We start from the raw sequence: 14,828 nt of genomic DNA on the forward strand, positions 1-14,828 counted from the left end.
CTGAATAGTTTCTCCATTTATGGTCAGTGTCGGTTATCACAATGGATTGTCTGCTAGCAAAGTTGTATTTTTACAGTTACTTTCATGATAGTCATAATGGTTATGAAAGGAACATGACATTTATCAAAGGTATGCCTAGATACTCGGTGTACAAAACACTACAACACCTCCCTAATATTGTGTTGCACACCCCTTTTGCCCTCACTTTGTTGGGGCATGGCCTACAAGGTGTCAAGTGTTCCACAGGGATGCTGGCCCATGTTGACTCCAATGCTTCCCACAGTTGTGTCAAGTTGGCTGCATGTCCCTTGGGTGGTGGACCATTCTTGATACACACAGGAAACCGTTGAGTGTGAAACACAGCAGCGTTGCGGTTGACACGCAAACCAGTCCCCCCCGCACCTACTACCATACCCCCCCCCCCCCCAATGCACCTACTACCATACCCCCCCCCCTGCACCTACTACCATACCCTCCCCCCTGCACCTACTACCATACCCTCCCCCCCCTGCACCTACTACCATACCCTCCCCCCACACCTAAATATTTTATCTTGCCCATCCACCCTCTGAATGACACATACACATTCCATGCCTCAAGGCTTAAAAATCCTTCTTGAACCTGCCCCCCCCTTTCATCTACACTGATTTGAAGTGGATTTAACAGGTGACATTAATAATGGATCATAACTTTCACCTGGTCAGTTTGTCATGGAAAGTGCAGGTGTTCCTAATGTTTTTTTTTTTACACTCAATGTATAGTCTACAGTGGATTCCAAAGTAAGATTTTGATTTGTAGCTTGCTCTGTGTATGTACACGCTAACATTTTACCTGCAGGCCACCCTAAACCCTATGAAAAGATGTTGCTTGTGGTTTTGGCTCGCAAGTCATTTGGCTGTCTTGCACAGCTCCATTGTGCAGAAGTTGGATGGAGCCAGAGGTAATGAAGAAGGATTTTCTCCGAAAATGAAATTGATGACAAATGCCTGTCTTTGATTAGGTGTCAAAGATTTGCTAGAGATCAGTTGATTGACAGAAATGCTGCTTCTCTCATGTGTGTGGTTGTGTGTGGGTGTGTGGATGCCTCTCACAGTCCTCGAGTGGCCTTACAAGTAACCATTTTCAATGAAAAAGGACACTTAAGTCCTTGTGCATGGAGTTGTATGGGTTGTTTAACTTTAATCATTGGATTTTGTTTTGCATGCATTTTAAAATGAAAAATCTCAGCATCACAGTTGCTGTGGAATTGCCCTCATTTTAAGTCACTCCAAGTAAACGAAGAACCACTGGCTAAACCATCTCCAGCATCAGCTTTTTGCTCAAGGGTTGTCTTGTCACACACTCTTGATTTCTGCCCTCTTGGCTATCAGATAACCCTAACCTGATCTTATCTGCAAACATCTGGATACTTTTTTGGAACACATCTGCATGTGCCCAGTTGAATTACATTTAACCAAGAAGGCTAGTTGAGAACAAGTTCTCATTTACAAATCAAATTTTATTTGTCACATACACATGGTTAGCAGATGTTAATGCGAGTGTAGCGAAATGCTTGTGCTTCCAGTTCCGACAATGCAGTAATAACTAACAAGTAATCTAACTAACAATTCCAAAACTACTGTCTTTTACACACAAGTGTAAGGGGATAAAGAATATGTACATAAAGATATATGAATGAGTGATGGTACAGAGCAGCATAGGCAAGATACAGTAGATGGTATCGAGTACAGTATATACATATGAGATGAGTATGTAAACAAAGTGGCATAGATAAAGTGGCTAGTGATACATGTATTACATAAGGATGCAGTAGATGATATAGAGTACAGTATATACGTATACCTATGAGATTAATAATGTAGGGTATGTAAACATTATATTAGGTAGCATTGTTTAAAGTGGCTAGTGATATATTTTACATCCTTTCCCAACAATTCCCATTATTGAAGTGGCTGGAGTTGAGTCAGTGTGTTGGCAGCAGCCACTCAATGTTAGTGGTTGCTGTTTAACAGTCTGATGGCTTTGAGATAGAAGCTGTTTTTCAGTCTCTCGGTCCCAGCTTTGATGCACCTGTAATGACCTCGCCTTCTGGATGATAGCGGGGTGAACAGGCAGTGGCTCGGGTGGGTGTTGTCCTTGATGATCTTTGTGGCCTTCCTGTAACATCGGGTGGTGTAGGTGTCCTGGAGGGCAGGTAGTTTGCCCCCGGGGATACGTTGTGCAGACCTCACTACCCTCTGGAGAGCCTTACGGTTGTGGGCGGAGCAGTTGCCATACCAGGCGGTGATACAGCCCGCCAGGATGCTCTCGATTGTGCATCTGTAGAAGTTTGTGAGTGCTTTTGGTGACAAGATGAATTTCTTCAGCCTCCTGAGGTTGAAGAGGCGCTGCTGCGCCTTCTTCACGATGCTGTCTGTGTGAGTGGACCAATTCAGTTTGTCTGTGATGTGTATGCCGAGGAACTTAAAACTTACTACCCTCTCCACTACTGTTCCATCGATGTGGATAGGGGGGTGTTCCCTCTGCTGTTTCCTGAAGTCCACAATCATCTCCATAGTTTTGTTGACGTTGAGTGTGTGGTTATTGTCCTGACACCACACTCCGAGGGCCCTCACCTCCTCCCTGTAGGCCGTCTCGTCGTTGTTGGTAATCAAGCCTACCACTGTTGTGTCGTCCGCGAACTTGATGATTGAGTTGGAGGCATGCATTGCGGCGCAGTTGTGGGTGAACAGGGAGTATAGGAGAGGGCTCAGAACGCACTCTTGTGGGGCCCCAGTGTTGAGGATCAGCGGGGTGGAGATGTTGTTGCCTACCCTCACCACCTGGGGGCGGCCCGTCAGGAGGTCCAGTACCCAGTTGCACAGGGTGGGGTCGAGACCCAGGGTCTCGAGCTTGATGACGAGCTAGCAGGGTACTATGGTGTTAAATGCCGAGCTGTAGTCGATGAACAGCATTCTCACATAGGTATTCCTCTTGTCCAGATGGGTTAGGGCAGTGTGCAGTGTGGTTGAGATTGCGTCGTCTGTGGACCTATTTGGGCGGTAAGCAAATTGGAGTGGGTCTAGGGTGTCAGGTAGGGTGGAGGTGATATGGTCCTTGACTAGTCTCTCAAAGCACTTCATGATGACGGAAGGGAGTGCTCTGGGGCGGTAGTCGTTTAGCTCAGTTACCTTAGCTTTCTTGGGAACAGGAACAATGGTGGCCCTCTTGAAGCATGTGGGAACAGCAGACTGGTATAGGGATTGATTGAATATGTCCGTAAACACACCAGCCAGCTGGTCTGCGCATGCTCTGAAGGCGCGGCTGGGGATGCCGTCTGGGCCTGCAGCCTTGCGAGGGTTAACACGTTTAAATGTTTTACTAAACCTCGGCTGCAGTGAAGGAGAGACCGCATGTTTCCGTTGCAGGCTGTGTCAGTGGCACTGTATTGTCCTCAAAGCGGGCAAAAAAGTTATTTAGTCTGCCTGGGAGCAAGACATCCTGGTCCGTGACTGAGCTGGATTTATTCTTATAGTCCGTGATTGACTGTAGACCCAGCCACATACCTCTTGTGTCTAAGCCGTTGAATTGAGATTCTACTTTGTCTCTATACTGACACTTAGCTTGTTTGATAGCCTTATGGAGGGAATAGCTGCACTGTTTGTTTTCGGTCATATTACCAGTCACCTTGCCCTGATTAAAAGCAGTGGTTCGCGCTTTCAGTTTCACGCGAATGCTGCCATCAATCCACAGTTTCTGGTTAGGGAATGTTTTAATCGTTGCTATGGGAACGACATCTTCAACGCACGTTCTATTTATTTTATTTATTTCACCTTTATTTAACCAGGTAGGCAAGTTGAGAACAAGTTCTCATTTACAATTGCGACCTGGCCAAGATAAAGCAAAGCAGTTCGACACATACAACGACACAGAGTTACACATGGAGCAAAACAAACATGCAGTCAATAATACAGTATAAACAAGTCTATATACGATGTGAGCAAATGAGGTGAGATAAGGGAGGTAAAGGCAAAAAAAGGCCATGGTGGCAAAGTAAGTACAATATAGCAAGTAAAACACTGGAATGGTAGATTTGCAATGGAAGAATGTGCAAAGTAGAAATAAAAATAATGGGGTGCAAAGGAGCAAAATAAATAAATTAAATACAGTCGGGAAAGAGGTAGTTGTTTGGGCTAAAATATAGGTGGGCTATGTACAGGTGCAGTAATCTGTGAGCTGCTCTGACAGTTGGTGCTTAAAGCTCGTGAGGGAGATAAGTGTTTCCAGTTTCAGTGCTTTTTGTAGTTTGTTCCAGTCATTGGCAGCAGAGAACTGGAAGGAGTTCTAATGAACTCGCACACCGAATCAGCGTATTCGTCAATGTTGTTGCCTGATACGAAACATGTCCCAGTCCATGTGATGGAAGCAGTCTTTGAGTGTGGAATCAGCTTGGTCGGACCAGCGTTGGACAGACCTCAGCGTGGGAGCTTCTTGTTTCAGTTTCTGTCTGTAGGCAGGGATCAGCAAAATGGAGTCGTGGTCAGCTTTTCCGAAAGGGGGGCGGGGCAGGGCCTTATATGCGTCGCGGAAGTTAGAATAACAGTGATCCAAGGTTTTGCCAGCCCTGGTGGCTCAATCGATATGCTGATACATTTTAGGGAGTCCTGGCCAATATAAAGCACAGCAGTTCGACACATACAACAACACAGTTACACATGGTATAAACAAACATAATAGAGTAGAGAAATGAAGAGAAAATATATATATACAGTGAGTGCAAATGAAGTAAGGCAATAAATAGGCCATGGTGGCGAAGTAATTACAATAAAGCAATTAGACACTGGAATGGTAAATGTGCAGAAGATTAATGTGCAAGTAGATACTGGGGTGCAAAGGAGCTAAATAAATGCGCTGTTGGGATGAGGTAGTTGGATGGGCTATGTACAGGTGCAGTGATCTGTGAGCTGCTCTGACAGCTGGCGTCCCACCTCGACAACAGCCAGTGAAATTACAGGGCGCCAAATTCAAAACAACAGAAATTCCATAATTGAAATTCCTCAAACATACAAGCATTATCCACCATTTTAAAGAAACGTATTGTAAATCCAACCACAGTGTCCAATTTCAAAAAGGCTTTACTGCGAAAGCACACCGTGCGATTGTTAGGTCAGCACCTAGCCACAGAAACCCATACAGCCATTTTCTAGCCAAGGAGAGTGTCAGAAATAGCATTAAAATGAATCACTTACCTTTGATCTTCATCTGGTGGCACTCCCAAATCTCCATGTTAGACAAATGTCTGTTTTGTTCGATAATGGCCCTCTTTATGACCAAATACCTCCTTTTTTGTTTGCATTTTGTCCAGTAATCTCAATGCTTAACTTCTTGAGTGTAGGGGGCAGGATTTTTGTTTTTGGCTAAAAAACGTACTCATTTGAAACCGCCTATTTCTCAGGCCCAGAAACTAGAATATGCATATAATTGTCAGATTAGGATAGAAAACACCTAAAGTTTCCAAAACTGTCGAAACATTGTCTGAGTATAACAGAACTGATATTGCAGGCGAAAACCCGAGGAAAATCAAACCAGGAAGTGGCTTCTATTTTGAAAGCTTCATGTTCCATAGCCTGCCTTCGCTCCATTTAAAGGGATATCAACCAGATTCCTTTTCCTATCGCTTCCTCATGGTGTCAAGTCTTTAGACATAGTTTCAGGCTTTTATTTTGAAAAATGATTGAGAAAGATAACATCGCGTAAGTGGATAGCTGGGTGTTCGCATGAGTTTTGCTTGCGCAACAGAGTGGGGCAGCCATTGTCTCTCCCTCTCCTATTGAAAAAGCGACAATCCCGGTTGATATATTATCGATTTATATATTTTAAAAACAACCTGAGGATTGATTTATAAAAAAATGTTTGATATGTTTCTGTGGACATTACGGATACTATTTGGAATTTTCGTCTGCGATGTCATGACCGCTCGAGCCTGTGGATTTCTGAACATAACGCGCCAAACAAATGGAGGTATTTTGGATATAAAAATAATCCTTATGGAACAAAAGGAACAATTATTGTGTAACTGGGAGTCTCGTGAGTGAAAATATCCGAAGATCATCAAAGGTAAGCGACTTAATCTATTGCTTTTCTGACTTCCGTGACAGTCTACTTGGCTGCTAGGTGTTTGTAATATTTTGTCTACTGAGAGGGATGTTCTTACATAAAAGCTTGTTATGCTTTTGCCGAAAAGCTGTATTGAAATCTGAAACGCCAGGTGGCTTAACAACAAGCTAAGCTGTGTTTTGCTATATTGCACTTATGATTTCATGAAAATTTAAATATGTTTAGTAATTAGAATTTGGTACACTGCAATTCAGCGGGTGTTGATGAAAATGATCCCGCTAACGGGATGGGTGCTTTAAAAAGTTAAGGCGCGGGCACTAAGTCCAGACGAAAAGTAAAACGAAAGTACAATAAAAGTTAGTAAACATGCCAAACCGTGTTTAAAATCAATCCTCCGGTTGTTTTTGTCATAAATAATCAATAATATTTCAACCGGACCAAAGTTTCGTCTATAGGAAAGGAGAAACAAGAAAGGCGCGTTCCCGATCAGGCGCATGGCTGATGAATGGAAGTTGCCACTGATTGAAAGTGCTGTATCTCCCTCATTTTCCAGAGTAAAAGCCTGAAACAATGCCTAAAGACTGGCCACATGTAAAGGAAGCCATAGAGACCGTGAACTGGGTCTTAAGTCTTTGTATGGTGGATAGGCTTTCAATGGAAAAACAGCCTTTCAAAATAATAGTACTTCTTGGTTGGATTTTCCTCTGGTTTTCTCCTGCCATATCAGTTGTGTTATACTCAGACATTATTTGAACAGTTTGGAACCTTAAGAGTTTTCTATCCAAATCTACTAATTATATGCATACCCTATATTCTGGGCCTGAGTAGCAGGCAGTTTAATTTGGGTATGCTTTTCATCCAAAATTCCAAATACTGCCCCCTACCCTAGTGAAGTTAAAGCGAGTGAGGGAGATATGGGTCTCCAGCTTCAGTGATTTTTTTTTTTTTTTTTTTTTTTTTTTTTTTTTGCAGTTCGTTCCAGTCATTGGCAGCAGAGAACTGGAAGGAAAGGCAGCCAAAGGAGGAATTGGCTTTGGGGGTGACCAGTGAGATATGGAGCGGTGGGTGCTGCTATTTTGACCAGTGAGCTTAGATAAGGCGGGGCTTTACCTAGCAGAGACTTGTAGATAACCTGGCGCCAGTGGGTTTGGAAGCGATGGCTTGCCAACGAGAGCGTACAGGTCGCAGTGGTGGGGGATCTATGGGACTTTGGTGACAACGGATGGCACTGTGATAGACTGCATCCAATTGGCTGAGTAGAGTGTTGGGGGCTATTTTGTAAATGACATCCCCGAAGTCAAGGATCGGTAGGATGGTCAGTTTTATGAGGATTTGTTTGACGGCGTGAGTGAAGGAGGGTTTGTTGTGAAATAGGAAGCCGACTCTAGATTTAATTTTGGATGTGAGATGTTTAATGTGAGTCTGGAAGGAGAGTTTCCAGTCTAGCCAAACACCTAGGTAGTTGTCGACATATTCTTAGTCCGAACCGTCCAGAGTAGTGATGCTGGACGGGCGGGCAGGTGCAGGCAGTGATCGGTTGAAGAGCATGCATTTAGTTTACTTGCATTTAAGAGCAATTGGAGGCCACGGACGGAGAGTTGTATGGCATTGAAATATGTCTGGAGGTTTGATAAGTTTCCAAAGAAGGGCCAGAAATATACCGAATGGTGTCATCTGCATAGAGGTGGATCAGAGAATCAGCAACAGCAAGAGCGGCGACAATGACGTATACAGAGAAGTCGGCCTGAGAATGGAACCCCATGGCATCCCCATAGAGACTGCAAGAGTTCCGGACGACAGGTCCTCCGATTTGACACACACAACTCTTTCTGAGAGGTAGTTGGTGAACCAGGCGAGGCAATCATTTGAGAAACCAAGACTGTTGAGTCTGCCAATAAGAATGTGGTGATTGACGTAGTCGAAAGCCTTGGCCAGGTCGATGAAGACTGCTGCACAGTAATGTCTCTTTTCGATGGCAGTTAGGATATCGTTTAGGACCTTGAGCGTGGCTGAGGTGCACCCAGATGTCAAGACTTAAAGGGTCACACATTGAGATCCTGTGTTCCATAGGGGACCTTTTCCTTATGAGGAAGGATATAAGTAACTTTTGCCTCAGAACATGGCCACTGAACAGTATACTTTTTAAATGTGCTTTCTCTGTGGGTTACTAATGTATATTTTTGAAATGTGTATCTTTTATAATGATTGCCTGAATTAAACTTGATGGGTCGAACTTTGCTTCTCTGATCTCGGACACCCAGAATTTAAATATTGTGTAAATGTACTAACGAGACTAGCAAAGTCTTAATCCCGCTAAACGGAAACTCTCAGCCAGTTTGGGCTCGTCTGTGCCATCCCACAGGCTCTCCACAGATTCTGCTGCTGCTACTACCATTTTTATGTTACGTGCAATCTGTTCATGAGAGATTAGGCCTACTCCTTCACAAAGTAGGTTCAGCACATAGAGATTGCAACTCTTATTTAATTTTTTAAAACAGTTCATAAATGATTTGAAGCAGAGTCATTTGTCCAAATGAATCACACAAGGTGTTAAATGCTATTGAACAGCCCTGCCCATGCACTGCCCTGAAGATACAGGGCCTTGATGTTCGCCTATTCTGTTTGCGATGCAAAAATGAATGGACACTTGGATTCGTACACTGTAGAAAACTTTAGGCTATAGTGTGAAGCAAAAATAACCTCTGCTGTATGTTAATGATAATGCTGAAATAAAAAATAAAAAATACTTATATCCTGGAAATCTGGTTACCAGTGTTGATCGGATAAAACCCACAGTTGACAGCCTCCATCCCAATATTCCATGCACGTTTACAATACTAGCCCCCAGAAAAGCCTATTCTTGGAGAAATGGGCATGTGACTTAGGCTGTGTTGCTGGTTCAAATTCCAGAAGGAATAGGTGCCATCCTCCTACCCTTGAGCAATGTGCTGACCCGAAATTGTTTTGATTGTATCATTTCTGTGAGGCACTTCAGTGTTGGGGAAAATCATTTGACTGAAGTGAGTAGTTTGGTGTCTGGATCCTAATGAAACATCCTTGGACAAGTTATAAGGCCATTGCCTAGACATGCTTCATTGGACTACATTTTTTAATCAACTAACTAGACCTATCTCTCTCTGCTATTTAAGTGAACAATTTAGCTTCAAGGTAAGTTAAAGGTGCCACACTGCCATTGAGAGCCTGCATGTTCTCTGTTTTGTATGTAAGGTATGGCGTCAAGGGGAGATGGGGCCATTTCGTCCCTGCTACTGGGAAAGGCGCTGCTGAGTGCAGCGTCCCTCCTTTCTCCTTGAGAATCTGCTGGTCGCTCTCTCGCCTTGACTTTGAGGGCTGGCTGAGGGGGATGTGCAGCAGCAGCACACATTTTTGCTGGGTTACTGAGTGTCAGACGCCATCTTTGGTTCTGTTTATAAGAGCACAAAGGATCCTCCTTATGTGGTTCTGATTTTGGACCAGACCTGACTCAGTGCCACAGGCCTTTCTGTTGCATTGCTGGAAGGCCATTGCATTCATAAATGCTATGCATTAAAGTTGACCGCAGCCAATTTAAACATGAATCATATTTGCTTGTTGCAAATTGATTTGCTCCTGCTTAAAGCTCCCCCTGCAATTCTAAGAATTTCTTGCTGTACAATTTCTGTGCTTCATATGTTGAACCATTTTAAGTCATGGCTTCAAGCATAAGCTGATGTCAAGGTCTGAGGACAGAGCATGTCACTTAGCAGCACATCCTGGCTGTTGGAGGTTGGAGGTGTCTTCAGTGATAATGCGAGGAGGCGGAGACCCCCACTTAGGATATTCTCCAGATGAGTCTCCTTGCACCATCACGCAGTCGTACTGCAAAGGGTAAAAAAAAAGATGAGCTGATATTTTTATCCCCAGTCGCACGTCCTTAGGATAATGCAGCCTGTGAAAGTGGCTAGGCCAGCAGTCACAGGTGGTTAAAGGTTCTAAAACAAACCTGCGACAAAGCATCCCATTATCCCTGTGACACGGTTTCTATAACCAAGCTTTCTGTGTATGCTGTGATGAAGCCAGGCCCTTGCCGGAGCATGTCATCTGACCGAGTGCCTTGGGATCCTGCAGGGAGAGTTGCTTACCAACTTCTGGAATATCACACAGAGAGCCATTTGCTTAGCCCCATAACACACTCCAGACACGTTTTCAGATTTAGCTGACATATTGTATGCAATTAGAGGAAATGTCATCCTCTGTGGGTGTACAGGAGAAAGGTTAATGGCACTTTGTCCCTAACTTTAGAAAGGCTGCATAAAATTAACAATGTCAAAAAAGTATAATTTCAATTTGAGATATTTCTTGCAATTGGTGCAACAATGCCATCCTGTCACAAATTGGCCTTGGTGATTTTGGTATCTAAACGTATGAGCGACTAAAGTGACATGTTCTTGTCGTTTAGTCTAATCCTCATGACTGTTCCCAGATAACCTTGCAAAACCAAACAAAACCCTAGAGAAAGATGAATATATTTAGCCGATGTGCTGACAAGAGGCCATTGTTAAACCGGAGGGGACAGCTGAGGAGAGTAGTTTTAAGAGCATTAAACGATCAGCGACATGTTTGGGCACGACGCCTGAGAGCCTTGCTTCAGTGCGGAAGGCACAGGGATGGAGGTACTGCATGGGCTTTCAGCGCTAACTCCAATCCATTAAATCATACGGCTTAGAGGCGAGACTTCCGCGACTGATGAGTGGGACTTAGATCCGCTTTCCAGGAATTACACTGCAGTAGTAAATAGGGTTGGGCGACATGGCCTAAAAATAATCTGGATTTGTTCACGTTTTTGGCCGACTAACTTTTATTTGTGTGTGTACCAGTCAAAAGTTTGGACACCTACCTCATTCAACAGTTTTTTTTCTTTATTTTAACAATTTTCCACATTGTAGAATAATAGTGAAGACAAACTATGAAATAACACATGGAATCATGTAGAAACCAAAAAAGTGTTAAACAAATCAAAATGTAGTTTATTTGAGATTATTCAAATAGACACCCTTTGCAATGATGACAGCTTGGCACACTTGGCATTTTCTCAACCATCTTCACCTGGAATGCTTTTCCAACAGTCTTGAAAGAGTTCCCAAACATGCTGAGCACTTGTTGGCTGCTTTTTCTTTTACTCTGTGGTCTGACTCATCCACACCGACTCATCCACACCATCTCAATTTGGTTGAGGTCGGGTGATTGTGGAGGCCAGGTTATCTGATGCAGCCCTCCATCCCTCTCCTTGGTCAAATAGCCCTTACACAGCCTAGAGGTGTGTTGGGTCATTGCGCCTTTGAAAAAAAATTATTTTAGTCCCAAAAAGCGTAAACCAGCTGGGATGGAGTATCGCTGCAAAATTCTGTGGTGGCCATGCTGGGTAAGTATGCCTTGAATTCTAAATGAATCACAGACGGTGTCACCAGCAAAGCACCATCCCACCTCCATGCTTCACGGTGGAAACTACACATGCAGAGCTCATCTGTTCACCTACCCTGCGTCTCACAAAGACACGGCGGTTAGAACCAACAATCTCAAATTTGGACTCATCAGACCAAAGGACAGATTTACACCAGTCTAATGTCCTTTTCTTCGTGTTTCTTGGCCCAAGCAAGTCTCTCCTTGTTATTGGTGTAGTTTAGTAGTGGTTCCTTTGCAGCAATTTGACCATAAAGGTCTGATTTCAGTCTCCTCTGAACAGTTGATGTTGAGATGTCTGTTACTCTGTAGCATTTATTTTGGCTGCAATCTGAGGTACAGTTAACCATAACGAACTTATCCTCTGCAGCAGAGGTCAAACAAAGGAGATGGTCGAAGACTACTGTTCCACTACGGGGTTGTTGTGGAGAAGTTTGAGAGCTTCAATTTCCTTGGTGTCCATCCCCAACAAACTATCATGGTCCAAACACAACAAGACAGTGGTTAAGAGGGCATGACAATGCCTATTCCCCCTCAACTGACTGAAATGATTTGGCATGGGTCCCCACATCCTCAAAGTTCTACAGCTGCACCATCGAGAGCATCCTGACTGGTTGCATCACCGCCTGGAATGGCAACTGCTCGTCCTAAGACTGCTAGGCACTACAGAGGGTTGTGCGTATGGCCCAGTACATCACTGTGGCCACTCTTCCTGTCATCCGGGACCTCTATACAAGGCGGTGTCAGAGGAAGGCCCTAAAAATTGCTTAAGAATCCAGCCACCCTAGTCATACTGCCCCCCCCCCCCATTACCTCGACTAACCTGGCGCCCCACACATTGACATTGTACCTCCTGTGTATAGCCTCGCTACTGTTATTTTATTGTTGCCCTTTAACTATGTTTCTTATTACATTTTATTTAACTTCAGTTTATTTTAGAAAATCAGATCTTAACACTTTTTTTTTTATTGTTGGTCAAGGGCTTTTTAGTAAGCATTTCACTAAGGTCTACACCTGTTGTATTCGGCGCATGTGACATACAGTTTGATTTGAACTCTTGAGTCTTCCTTTTCTGTGGCGATCCTCGTGAGAGCCAGTTTCATCATAGTGCTTGATGATTTTTGCGACTGCACTTGAAGAAACTTATCAAAGTTCTTGACATTTTCCGCATTGACTGACCTTCATGTCTTAAAGTAATGATGGACTGTTTCTCTTTGCTTATTTGAGCTGTTCTTGCCATAATATGGCTATCTTTTGTATACCACAACTGATTGGCTCAAACGCATTACGAAGGAAAGAAATTCCACAAATGAGCTTTTTGAGAAGGCACACCTGTTAATTGAAATGCATTCCAGGTGACTACCTCATGAAGCTGGTTGAGAGAATGCCAAGAGTGTGCAAAGCTGTTATCAAGGCAAAGGGTGGCTACTTAGAAGAATCTCATATATGTTATATATATATATATATCACTTGTTTTGTTACTACATGATTCCATATGTGTTATTTCATAGTTTTGATGTCTTCACTACTATTCTACAATGTAGAAAATAGTAAAAATAAAGCAACCCTTGAATGAGTAGGTGTCAACTTTTGACTGGTACTGTAAGTGCTGAAAACAGTGTCTCCCTATTTAAAGAAAAAAGATGTAGCTATGAAAAATATGTCTGGCCACGTCCTGCCCATGCAGTTGCTCCCTCTGCCCAGTAGGTGAGGCCGCAGGTCCAGGGAGGGACACTGTCCAAAATGTAGGGTGCCCCAGTGGGCTGTGGAACTGCCAGGACTCCTGTAGGATGTAGGTAGACCCAACAGCAGCTGCAGAGCAAACCGAGATGAATGTGGATTAAGCATAAAGCAGGCACTTTGTTGGACCTTTTACAATGTGGCGTAAGGAGACAACGTTGCATGTTCAGGATTTAACCGGGATGTTGCATGTTCAAATACCCAAAATTCATCGCTGTCAATGAATGAAAAAGACATAAATTGGCACTGTGCCAGTGTTCATCCAGCTGTGTGAATACAAAATATGTCAATTTGTATAATGTCATTTGCTCTGGTTTTTGTCTGCAAAGTGCGTGAATAACTTCTTTGTAAAATCAACTCGAACATAATGCACATTTTATTGCTTGTGATTAGGCTACCTTGACAGGAGTTTATTGAAGTGATTTAGAATATTTGCTGCTTTGTGTTAAGGTGAAACGGCGCCACTGCTCGCCCCAGAGCATTTATCGTTTTTGATTTGTTGATGAAACTGAGAGGAGCATCTGGCAACAAAAAAAATGTGCAGTACCTCTGCTGTTATATCGTGCATGCAATGTCTGAGGGAAATGAACTGTCCGTAGTTTGATCTAACTTCTGTTGTAATATTGCAAAGGGACGTGGCATATTCACCAAGTATGGATTCCAGCATTTTTTTTTTTAAGGCTAATTGGAATAAAGAGAAAATAGATTTTCATTTATGTTGAGCAGAACCCTAGATGGATGAAATCAGACCTCCCATGGTGAAATCCCCTTGTAACAAATGTATGTCATGGATATAATAGCTATACTAGAGATCAAGGAAGCAACGACTAAGGTTTTATCTATTTCGCGACCTAAGAAATAGACCATCATACATAAGCAGGGAGAAATTTACACAAGTAATTTAGAATGTGTGTTTTCACATTCACACGGTGATGAAATGATTAAGTAACCTATTGATTTAGAAAAGAGGCCCATCTTAGAAAGATGGCACATATTGACACTGTCCATTTACCATGCTCAGTGACCCCAGGTGAGACTGGGGGCCAGTATGGCTATTGCAGCGCTATGCCTCTCCTCTGCCATCCCCAGGGGGAGTGTGGGTATTGTAGTGTGTCTCTCGTCTCTGCAGACCCCAGGCTGCATGACTCATTCCATTAACAGCTCTGCGAGTGCTTTTCGGTGGAGGCAAACTGACTCCCTCACCTTCCCCCCTCAAAGCAAAACAATTTTCCACATTTCAGACACTGTCTTTAGCAACTAGACTTTTTTATACGATAAAAAGAAAGTGTTTTAATGGTAGTCAGGAGTGGAATAATGTAAAATCATTGGTCATCTCTGTTTATCATGGTGGTAGTTGGGGAGGGAGAGTTGCAAATGGAGGTAGCCCAACTGCTTATTTGGCCTGTGCGTAACAACTAATCTTGACTGGCAGATCACCTACTGTGTCATTGCCTGACTAAGCAAAAATGGAATCAAACTAACATTACTGAATTACTTATGACTGAATGAATGCTGGCCATGCTATCGGCAGTGGCCAGGAGTGTGAGGAGTTA

The 14,828-nt window shown here is 43.3% G+C and overlaps 1 protein-coding gene across 3 annotated transcripts in view; it reads left to right on the plus strand.

Moving 5' to 3' along the window:
- hdac5 (histone deacetylase 5) overlaps nt 1-14,828 on the plus strand; it is an 88,144-nt gene that overhangs the window by 1,488 nt on the left and 71,828 nt on the right. The window lies entirely within an intron of this gene.

This window comes from Oncorhynchus masou, chromosome 14, assembly GCF_036934945.1.
Source record: "Oncorhynchus masou masou isolate Uvic2021 chromosome 14, UVic_Omas_1.1, whole genome shotgun sequence".
Taxonomy (NCBI): Eukaryota; Metazoa; Chordata; class Actinopteri; order Salmoniformes; family Salmonidae; genus Oncorhynchus; species Oncorhynchus masou.